The 11,034-nt window shown below is 39.3% G+C and overlaps 1 pseudogene; it reads left to right on the forward strand.

Annotated features, from left to right (window-relative positions):
- The first annotated feature begins 975 nt into the window (after positions 1-975).
- LOC110314460 overlaps positions 976-11,034 on the forward strand; it is a 12,434-nt pseudogene continuing 2,375 nt past the window's right edge.

Raw genomic sequence — 11,034 nt, forward strand, 5'->3', positions numbered from 1 at the left:
TGTTCCCTATGATCAGCTGACTGAAGAAAAGACTAGGACCTGGTTTACTGATGGCTCAGCACGGTATGCAGACACCATCCAGAAGTGGACAGCTGTAGCATTACAACCCCTTTCCTGGACAACCCTGAAAGATACAGGTGAAGGGAAATCTTCATAGTGGGCAGAAAATGGTATTAGTTTGTTTGGAAGAAGAAATGGCCAGATGTATGACTGTTCACTGACTCATGGGCTGTAGCCAATGGATTGGCTGGATTGTCAGGGACTTGGAAAGATCATGACTGGAAAATTGGTGAGAAAGACATCTGAGGAAGAAGTATGTGGATAGATCTCTCCAAATATGCAAAGGATGTGAAGATATTTGTGTCCCATGTAAATGCTCACCAAAAGGTGACTTCAGCCAAGGAGGAGTTCAATAATCAAGTGGATAAGATGACCTGTTGTATGGACAGTCAGCCTCTTTCCCAAGCCATTCCTGTCATTGTTCAATGAGAACATGAACAAAGTGGCCATGGTGGCTGATATGGGGGTTGTGCTTGGGGTTCAACAATACAGACTTCCACTCGCCAAGGCTAATCTGGCTACAGCTGCTGCTGAATGCCAAATCTGCCAACAGCAGAAACCAACACTGAGCCCCAGATATGGCACCATTCCTCAAGGTGAGCAGCCAGCAACCTGGTGGCAGGTTAACTGCATTGGACCACTTCCTCCATGGAAAGGACAATGTTTTGTTCTTACTGGAGTAGATATTTATTGTGGTTATGGATTTGCCTTTCCTGCCCATAATGCTTCTGCCAAAACCACCATCTGTGGACTTACAGAATGCCTTATCTATCATCATGGTATTCCACACAGTATTGTTTCTGACCAAAGAACTCATTTCACAGCCAGAGAAGTACAACAGTGGGCCCACGATCATGGAATCCACTAGTCTTACCATGTTTCCCATCATCCTGAAGCAGCTAGTCTGATAGAAAGATGGAATGGCTTTTTGAAGATGCAGTTACAATGCCTACTAGGTGGCAGCAGTGTGGAGGTCTGCAGCAGAGTTCTTCAGAAGGCAGTATATGCTTTGAATCAGTGTCCGATACAAGGTATGATTTCTCCCATAGCCAGGATCCATGGGTAAAGGAATCAAGGGGTGGAAGAGTAACCAAGGGGTGGACTTAAAGGAATCCACCTAGGTGTGATATGGAAGTTCTTCCCTGAGGATAGCTTTCAGAGTACTAGTTGTGATACCTATGGATCACAAAAATGGTCAGCACAGATACTTTGATATTCGAGTGCTCTATCAGGGAGCTACAACTTTAGTCAGTAAGTGTTGCATTTAATAGAATTGTACATCATTTATATCTTGGTGGTAACAACCAGTTGTTTAATATAGGTAAGGACCACTTAATGGAAGGGAATTCATGCCATGCACTGTAACATCAGTTTGGGAAGCCATAGAACCTAGAGTTAAATCTTCTACTGCCACTTCCCTAAACAAATATAATTTCTAAGTTCATTATAAAAACTTACCTTATAATCACAGCTAAGTATAGCCCTCAACCTTCACCAAAAATGATTTATTTTTGCAGCAGACAAAGGCCAGATAGAAATCCACAACTAGTTAAAATGTTCAGAAAAACTGTGGTGTCCATCTCCATTGGATACATCTGAATTCCTCTATACATAAGGCTCTGGGAATATTTCAGAAAAAGTGCAGAAAGATTATAAGAGGTAGAAAATCAATATGTATGTGTGAAGATAGTATCTTTGGCATGGCAGGGAAACTGTACCCATGACATATCAACAATATGGCTGTCTAAACAAGACCTACATAATCATTTTATAAATTATTTATTTTATCATTGCAATTGTGATATAATTCCAACATTTCTCTCTTCCATTTCCTTTCTCCAATCCCCCACCTCTTCTCTTGCTCTTTTTCAAATTCATGATCTCTTTTTTCCCCATTAATTGTTGTTACATTTAGCTTTGAGAATCATTGCTTTAAATATATATATATATATATATATATATATATATATATATATATATATATATACACGTATACAGTCCTGGGCTGTATAAGAAAGCAGGCTCAGCAAGAAATTGAGAGTAACCAGTAATCCTTGTTCCTTCTTGGAGTCGGCTTCAGTTCCTACTTCCAGGTTCTTGCTTTGAGTCCCTGTTTTGCATAATAGACTCTAAGGTATAAGTTGATTTTGTCATGGTGTTTATCACATTAACAGAAAGCAAACTAGGACATCCAAGTTTCTGTGAGTAAGCCCAATAAATCTGCTGGTTCGTCAAAGTGCACATGGATAGAACCGTTAGTTTGGGTTACTATTAGTGTTTTGTCTGAAATCAGTAGATATTTCTTTACATCTCCCGGAAAGAGCTCTTGCAACAGTAGACATGCCAACACTGACCAAGCCCCAGCCTGTTTTCGTTGATTTTCCTTTCTTTATTCTTTCTTTCTTTTCTTTCCTTCCTCCCTTTTCTTTTCTTTCCTCTTTTATTCTCAAAACAAATATAAACCGTGTAGCCTGGCTGGCCTAATAAGCCAACCTCAAACTTAGAACAATCTTTCTGCCCCAGCCTACTGTACTGAGACTATAGGCATGAAGCATCATGCTTAGTGTTCTAATGCTTTTTGTCATTATATAATACTAGAGTATATGGGTTCTTGTTGGAAAAATGTTAGGTTGAGGGATAGCATTTGGAATCAAATTTTTTTCTACAGTCAAAAATTTCATCACTTTCTAGAAAAAAATGTTTGCATCATTAAAAACAAAAGCAGAAACAAGAATTAAGCCAAGGCAATTTGAAGCATTAATTTGTGAGTGCTAGTTTGATTGCATTTCAAATGATGTCTTAGTTCTAAGGTATTCTAAATTTATTCCGCTGAACTCTTGCTTTCCTTACAGGTGTTTAGTGATCATTTGTATTNAACTAGATCAATGTTTATTTCAAATGAACTTGGGGTTTCTTAACCTTTTGTTATTGTTTTTCTAATTAAGATATCTGATAATTATCTGAAAATAGAAGGAACAAAAGTTATGAAGCTAAATAAGAATGAATCCTTTATAATATTTAATTGGTCCAGAGCCTCTTTTATGTTTAGAAAAGTAGCTTTGTGTGCACTAAACAGACTTTACAAAAGGTCAAGTGACCCTTTCCTCTGACTCACTGCATCAGCGGAGATAGAGTTATATAATTTTTCATATAGGAATGAAGGAAGTATTTGAAATAGTATGCAAAGTGTGGGTTCATAAATAAAATAGGAGGAAAGCATGCAAGTACCAAACCTGCACTTACGAAAGCAATGATGCAGATCCCCATGAGAAATGAAACATGCTTGAACAAAGGATGCTAGTCTGCTTTAGAAGCAGTAATAACAGGGCAAATTTTACCTAGTAGGAAATATAATGAAGTAGAACAAAACAACTGCACTCAAATTTCTGTAAGTCATTTAAAAAACCAGTTTTAGAAATTCACCATCATTTGCACATACATTAAATTAGAGAGCAACATTTGATAAAGTGAATTGAAGTTTTAAAGAAATAGCTTTTCTACAGTGATTCTAATTCATGTAATTTTATCAAATATGTAAAGATACCTATAGATAATGGGCAGTAAAAGTGAATGAAATATGTTACATGGCATTAATACTTCATTCAATGCAAATCAAAGAGTCCATTTAGCCCATTCCTCTAGCTGCTAGAGGAACTGCTGGAGTCTAGTAGTTCTTTGGTAGTACACCAAAGACCCTTTTGAGTGTGACAGCTGCACTAGTCATATTCTATATGTAGATGAAACTTTTGGATTGTTTTGGATACATCTCTATCCAGGGCCAATTTATTTTTTTATTATTTTTATTTATTTTTATTCACTTTACATCTCAATCACAGCCCCCCACCTCTTCTCTCTTCCAAGTCCCACACTTACAAATCCCTCCCTCATTGCCCCTCCCTATTTCCTCAGAGAAGGGGAGCCCCCCTTGAGTACCATCTCACCCTGGGGCATCTAGTTTCAGCAGTTCTAGGCACATCCTCTCCCACTGATGCCCAAGCAGGCAGTCCTAGTAGGAGGAAGGGGATCCAATGTCAGTGAACAGAGACTTGAGACTGCAGGGTCAAATTCTTGAGTCAAAGTACTCCTTGAGTTTCTTTAATTTTTTTATTTATTTTTCTTTTTTTTAAATTGATTTATTTTTTACACTCCATATTCCATTCCCCGCCCCCTCCACCCTCCAACTGCTCCACATCCCACACCTCCTCCCCAGATCCCTGTCTCCACGTGGATGCCCCCACCCCCCTACCCCACCTGACCTCTAAACTCCTTGGGGCCTCCAGTTTCTTGAGGGTTGGGTGCATCATCTCTGAATGAACACAGACCCAGAAGTCCTCTGCTATATGTGTGTTGGGGGCCTCATATCAGCTGGTGTATGCTGTCTGTTTGGTGTTCCAGTGTCTGAGAGATCTCAGGGTCTAGATTAAGACCATTGGTCCTTCTACAGGCTTACCCTTCTCCTCAGCTTCTTTCAGCCTTCCCTAATTCAGCAACAGGGGTCAGCTGCTTCTGTCCATTGGTTGGGTGCAAATATCTGCATCTGACTCTTTCAGCTGCTTGTTAGGTCTTTTGGAGGGCAGTCATGATAGGTCCCTTTTTGAGAGCTCTCCATAGCTTCAGTAATAGTATCAGAGCTTGGGACTTCCACTTAAACTGGATCCCACTTGGGGCCTGTCGCTGGGCCTTCTTTTCCTCAGGCTCCTCTCCATTTCCATCCCTGTAATTCTTTCAGACAGGAACAATTATGGGTCAGAGATGTGACTGTGGGCTGGCAACCCCCTCCCTCATTTGATGCCCTGTCNTCCTGCTGGAGGTGGGATCTATAAGTTCCCTCTCCCTACTGTCAGGCATTTCATCTAAGGCCCCTCCCTTTGAGTCCTGAGAATCTCTTACTTCTCAGGTCTCTGGTGCATTCTGGAGGGTCCCCACAACCTCCTATTTCCTGAGGTTGCCTGCTTCCATTCTTTCTGCTGGCCCTCAGGGCTTCAGCCCTTTTCCCTCACCCAATACCAGATCAGGTTTCCCTCCCCCATATTCCCCATCCCTGTCCACTCTCCATCCTAGATCTCTCCCTCCTTCCCTCCCTCCCTCCCTCCCCACTTGTGATTGCTTTCTTCTCTCTCCCAAGTGGGACTGAGGTGTCCTTACTTGGGCACTTCAGCTTGTTTACCTTTTTGAGTTCTGTGGACTGTATCTTGGGTATTCTGTACTTTTTTTGGCTAACATCCACTTATTAGTGAGTACATACCATACATGACCTTTTGGGTCTGAGTTACCTCATTCAGGATGATTTTTGGGGGGGAGGGTTGAGACAGGGTTTCTCTGTATAGCAACTCAGAAATCTACCTGTCTCTGCCTCCCAAGTGCTGGGATTAAAGGCGTGTGCCACCACTGCCCGGCTATGGATTTTATAGTTCTATCCATTTGCCTGAAAAACTCAGAATGTCCTCATTCTTAATAGCTGAGTAGTATACCATTGTGTAATGAGCCACATTTTCTGTATCTATTATTCTGTCGTGGGACATCTAGGTTATTTCCAGCTTCTGGCTATCACAAATAAGGCCCCTATGAACATAGTGGAACACATGCCCCTGTGGCATGGTGGGGCATCTTTTGGGTATATTCCCAAGAGGGGTATAGCTGGGTCTTCAGGTAGTTCCAATTTTCTGAGGTACCTCCAGATTGATTTCCAGCATGGTTGTAGCAGTTTGCAATCCCACCAGCAATGGAGGACTGTTCCTCTTTCTCTGCATCCTCTCCAGCATGTGTTGTCACCTGAGGTTTTGATCTTAGCCATTCTAATTGGTATAAGGTGGAATCTCAGGGTCTTATTTTATTAGATATTTTCTTTATTTACATTTCCTTCTGAAAACCTCCTATCCCTTCCCTCCTCTCCCTGCTCACCAATCCGCCCACTCTCGCTTCCCTGTCCTGGCGTTCCCCAACAATGGGGCATCGAGCCTTCACAGGATGAAGGGCCTCTCCTCTCACTGATGTCCAACAAGACCATCCTCTTTTACATATGCAACTGGAGCCATGGGTCACTCCATGTGTACTCTTTAGTTGGTGGTTTATTCCCTGGGAGTTCTGGGGTGTCTGGTTGGTTGATATTGTTGTTTCTCCTATGGGGCTGCAAAACCCTTCAGTTCCTTGGGTCCTTTCTCTACCTCCTCTATTAGGGACCCTGTGCTCATATGCAGTTGCCAAGTCCAGACACTATTTTGGATACCAATAAGTGCTTGCTGACAGGAGCCTGATATAGCTGTCTCTTGAGAGGCTCTGCCAGTGCCTGACAAATACAGAAGTGGATGCTCACAGTCAACCAATGGACTGAACACAGGGTCTCCTTGAGTTTCTTTAATCTCTCCTCCACACCTTTTGTTCTTGTAACGCAATAATAATAGTATTGGTATCCTAAATACTTTGTGTTATGAAGCACTGTGATAAGTACTGTATGGCAGGTTATCACATTCCCATTGGCACATAGATACTATCATTATTTTGCCTGCTATACAGACAGGTCAAACAACTCATCACATTCATGCAATTTAAATATATATATATATATATATATATATATATATTTGTGAATTTATGCATGCCACATGCATATAGGGGCCCATGGAGTCTAGTAGGTGTTAGATACCCTGGAACTAGAGTTACAGATGGTTGTGAGCCACCATGTGGGTGCTAGGAACTGAATCTAGGCCCTCTGTAAGAACAGTAAGTGCTCTTAANCACTGAGTCATCTCTCCAGCCTCTCACATTGTCTTAAATTATGTGTTGGAATGTGTACATGTGTGTACAGGTACTCACAGAGTTCCAAAGAGTTTATCAGATTTCCTACAGCTGGAACCAGAGACAATTATGATCAATTCAGTGTGGGTGCTGGAACCAAATTCCAATCTTCTGCAATAGTACATGCTTTTAACTGCTAAGTCATCTCTCAAGCCCTACATCCTTGAGTCTTAACTTCTATAATAATTAATTGAAACAGTTACTCATCTTAGCTATCAAACATTATACACCTTGTTGATCAAGCATCTTGCCCCTGCACACTTTTCACTTACTGAAAATCATTATAATAAATCATTATAATGATTTTTATCAAGACTTTTAGAGGTTCTTTATTTGTGTGTCTTCAACTTTAATCACTAACTCCCCCAACTGTCAGAATCCTGGCTATTCAAATATTGTAAAGAAAGCAGTCAATTAAGCAAACGAATAATTATCTGACAGGTACCTCTACCTTTTGTTACGGATGGCTGCATTATGTAGAAGAGACTATATAAGATAGCCTCCTCAACATACAGCATTTTATTGATTGAAGTAACATGTAAGATTGACTATATTGCCTATTGATCCTATGTGATTAAGTGACAAACTAAAAGACAAGGTTCTAAATACAAATACATTATAACCCTAAAATAGAGGGATTTTTCTCTTGTATAAAATTATCTAAATGACATTCAAGGCTGTGACCTAGATATTAGAGCTGTGAGCTATATAAATTAAGCTAACAATAATTATTGCTACATCAAGCATTGGAGGCGTGAGCAGAAAAAGCCTTTTAATAGCTTGAAATAGTACTTGTATACTTACAATCTATTACATTTTGCTAGGCATGTTTGAATGCCTATAATCCCAGAATTTGAGAGAACAAAACAAGTTTGAAGATGTCCAGGACAACAAAGCAAGATCCTGTCTCAAAAACAAAATGACAGCTGGAGAGATGGCTGAGCAGTTAAGAGCATTTGCTCTTTCAGAGGACTTGGGTTTAATTCTTAGCACCCACAGTAGCTCATAACCATCTATTTAACTCCAGTCTCAGAGGAGCTAACACCATTTCCTGGCCTCTGTGGGTACCAGGCATGCATACTCTATCTACACAGACATACACGCAGGCAAAATACTCATAGACATGCAATAAAATTAAAAACAAAAGAAAGTCTGTGTTTTTATAAAAAAATACTAATAAGAACATTAAAACTTCTTTAGCTTTGAGGAATGTGAAAACTACCATGTAGTCTTATGAACATACTTAGTCATGAGTTTGTCTTTTAAAGGGATTCATAATGATTTTCCTTCATGTGTATGAAAACAAAAATTTTTTACCATCTTACATCAATTCTTTTGAAGATCTTGGAAGGACCTGAATCATTTGAATGTCTGTATGTGATATTTCTCCTTCCAACAGTTTTGAAAATCTATCATCTGGGAAGGAAAGCTGCTTCTGTTCTACTTCTAACTTACACTTTGCTCTCCTGTTTCCCTTTTCCACTAGTTAGGCAACACAAAGAGTTTTAATTGGTATCAGGCTTTGACAAAGGAGTCATAGGCATATTTTATCCAAATTAAAAGCATACCAAATTAGCGTCAGAGGGAGGCAAGACAAGACAGATGCCACTTCAGTACTTAACAAAAATCTTATAAAACTGCCATTTTTGTTTGCTATTTATACTGTAACAGTGTATTAAGTTGTCTTACCATTTAAGTATGCTACTGGGGACAAACCTGTTACAGTATATTCACTTCATCCCACTGATTCTGGCATTTTCTGGCTTTGTACTTATCTATGTAAAGCTCATTAGAATGATATACATGTGAACTTAAGCCATCGACCAAATTTTCTCTTGAACATTGTGTGTTTTCCCTCCTTTGAACCCCAAACACCCTAGTATTCCTCTCCTTATCAGAACTTTATCTGAGGGAAGAAATAATTCACTTTTGAGAAGAAAAACACAACACAAAGAAAAACAAACTTTAAAAGAAGGGTCTGTTAGTTGGAAATCATTTATTGCCTCTATAAAAGTTTAAATAAAAACTCTACAAAAATTCACATTAAAATCTGATATGGTTTTAAGGAGATAATGTTTCAGAGGTAGTACCAGTAAAATGGGATGCAGGATTGCTAAAAAGGATTACTCAGTAAGTTAATGCAAAATAAAATTTCAATGAAGAACAAAATATACCCAGTATACAATTTAATGGAACAATCATAATTATATTAACATGAAAATATCCCTTTCTTCTCCCACCCCTTGGCAAATCTGTTCTTAATAAAGGCTTGTTTATGTCAATTGTAGGGTCATAAGTTAGTTGGCTATTTCATTAGAGCATTACAAAGCATAGCTTGGCAAAGGGCATGGCAGAGTGCTGTCTGTCAAGGTTAACACAACTTCAAAAAGAAATCTAGCCACCATTTAGAAACAGTGGCACAGGTGCCACTTCAAAGCACAAAACTTTTATTTTTAATTTGGGAGATTTGATTAAAAATAAATTTTATTAAAAGGACACACCATTCCTGGTATTCCATCACTACCTCATGGATAAAAGGCAGCAGTTAAAATTTTCAGAATTTTGTTGGTGATTATAAACAATCAGGCTAAGCAGCTGAACACTTCTCCACAAAAAGCGGGACAAAGTCATGTTGATCAGTGTCTGTTTACATCCACCACTTAACATTTCTCTTACAAACTGATAAGACTCCCTAATATAAGGACTCTAAAAGTAGCTGTTTCTGTCTTTGCAGAAATGAGCTCTTGGACATCTTTTGAGGTCTTGATATTAACAATATACAGAACACAGGATGTGACTGGGCCACAACATTTTTTTCTCCAATAGTAACAAACATTTCTAACACTGATTACTGCTGCTGTGTAAAAGTCCTGTTGATAACTGACCTTACAACAAAACATCCGCAGGTTCCCTAAACAGGCCAATTTTCTTTTAACATTGTCTTTGCATGTGTTAATTTTCCTATTCTCCAGGGCAACTGCAATTTTCATTTCTTGCAACTAATTTTAGTTTCACTGAATGAGGAAGGTACCTTCTTTTCATTGTTATTGTTGTTTGAGCATTGTGCTTTTAACTTGCATTTTAGAAGATAAGTACTCTCAGACATACATTAGAAAGTCCTTGATACCCTAAGTTAAGCGTTTAAATGTAGTAAAGTAGGAAAATTCCCATTTACTTCTGCTTCTCAGACTGACACTTCTGATAGTGTAATGTTTTAATACTGTCAAGGAAATACTAGTTTGTTGATTTTCACTATCAGCCACAAATATGTTCAGGAAAACGCCAGTAACTATCATTTTTCCTGGTCTTTTAAAAAAAAACCTCAAGACCAAATCCACTACATATATATGAAAAATGTTTCTATTATCGTAGTTTCATGGTTTTCCTATTGAAGTGCTTGGGATTGAACTGGGGCCTTGTGTACATGCTAAGCTAGTGTCCCAGTTTGTTTGTTTGTTTTTTTTATAATACTTCATCTTGACTTCTTCAAGGTCATTGCTATATTTTCAATCTGCCAAGGAAGATTGTTTTTGCATTGAAAAGGCTATTTCGTTTGGGACTGGCTATAGAACACCACTATTTGGCACTTCCAGTCTGATGGAAGCATGGTAGAGCTTTAGGTGACATGTGGAGACAGAAAAAAAAAACTGTCAAGGAACTCAGACCCTTGAGTATGTGTCATTTGAATGAGCCTGAGGCATCCGGTTTATTGGGTCAGCTGACAGCAGAAAATAAGTAGTGTGGCACACATGAAACAGTCCTCTGGTCATGACAGAAGGGAGAGCCACAATTCAGACCACTGGAGCGCCTCCCCAGAAGACAGATATGCAGAACAAGAACAGTACCCCCTGGGGACAGAGACTACTCTGATTACAGCTGGTCAGACTATGAGTGTTCTAGAAAAGGATACTCTTATGGTGACAGCATAGAATCACAAAGTAGGGATTGAGAAAAATGCAGAGAAAGAGATATTGGAAAATGTCCTGGAAATCCCCATCTCCTGAAAGAAGGAGCCCAGACTGCAAGGAATAACCCATAGTTCTACTCAGGAAGAACCTACATTGAAGAGGAGGAGGAGGAGGAGGAGGAGGAGGAAGAGGAGGAAGAAGAGGAAGGAGGACAAAACATAACTATTCATGACAAAACAGAAATCAACCTAGTCTCACTTCGTCTTACAAT

The sequence above is a fragment of the Mus pahari genome, chromosome X (genome assembly GCF_900095145.1).
Source record: "Mus pahari chromosome X, PAHARI_EIJ_v1.1, whole genome shotgun sequence".
NCBI lineage: Eukaryota > Metazoa > Chordata > Mammalia > Rodentia > Muridae > Mus > Mus pahari.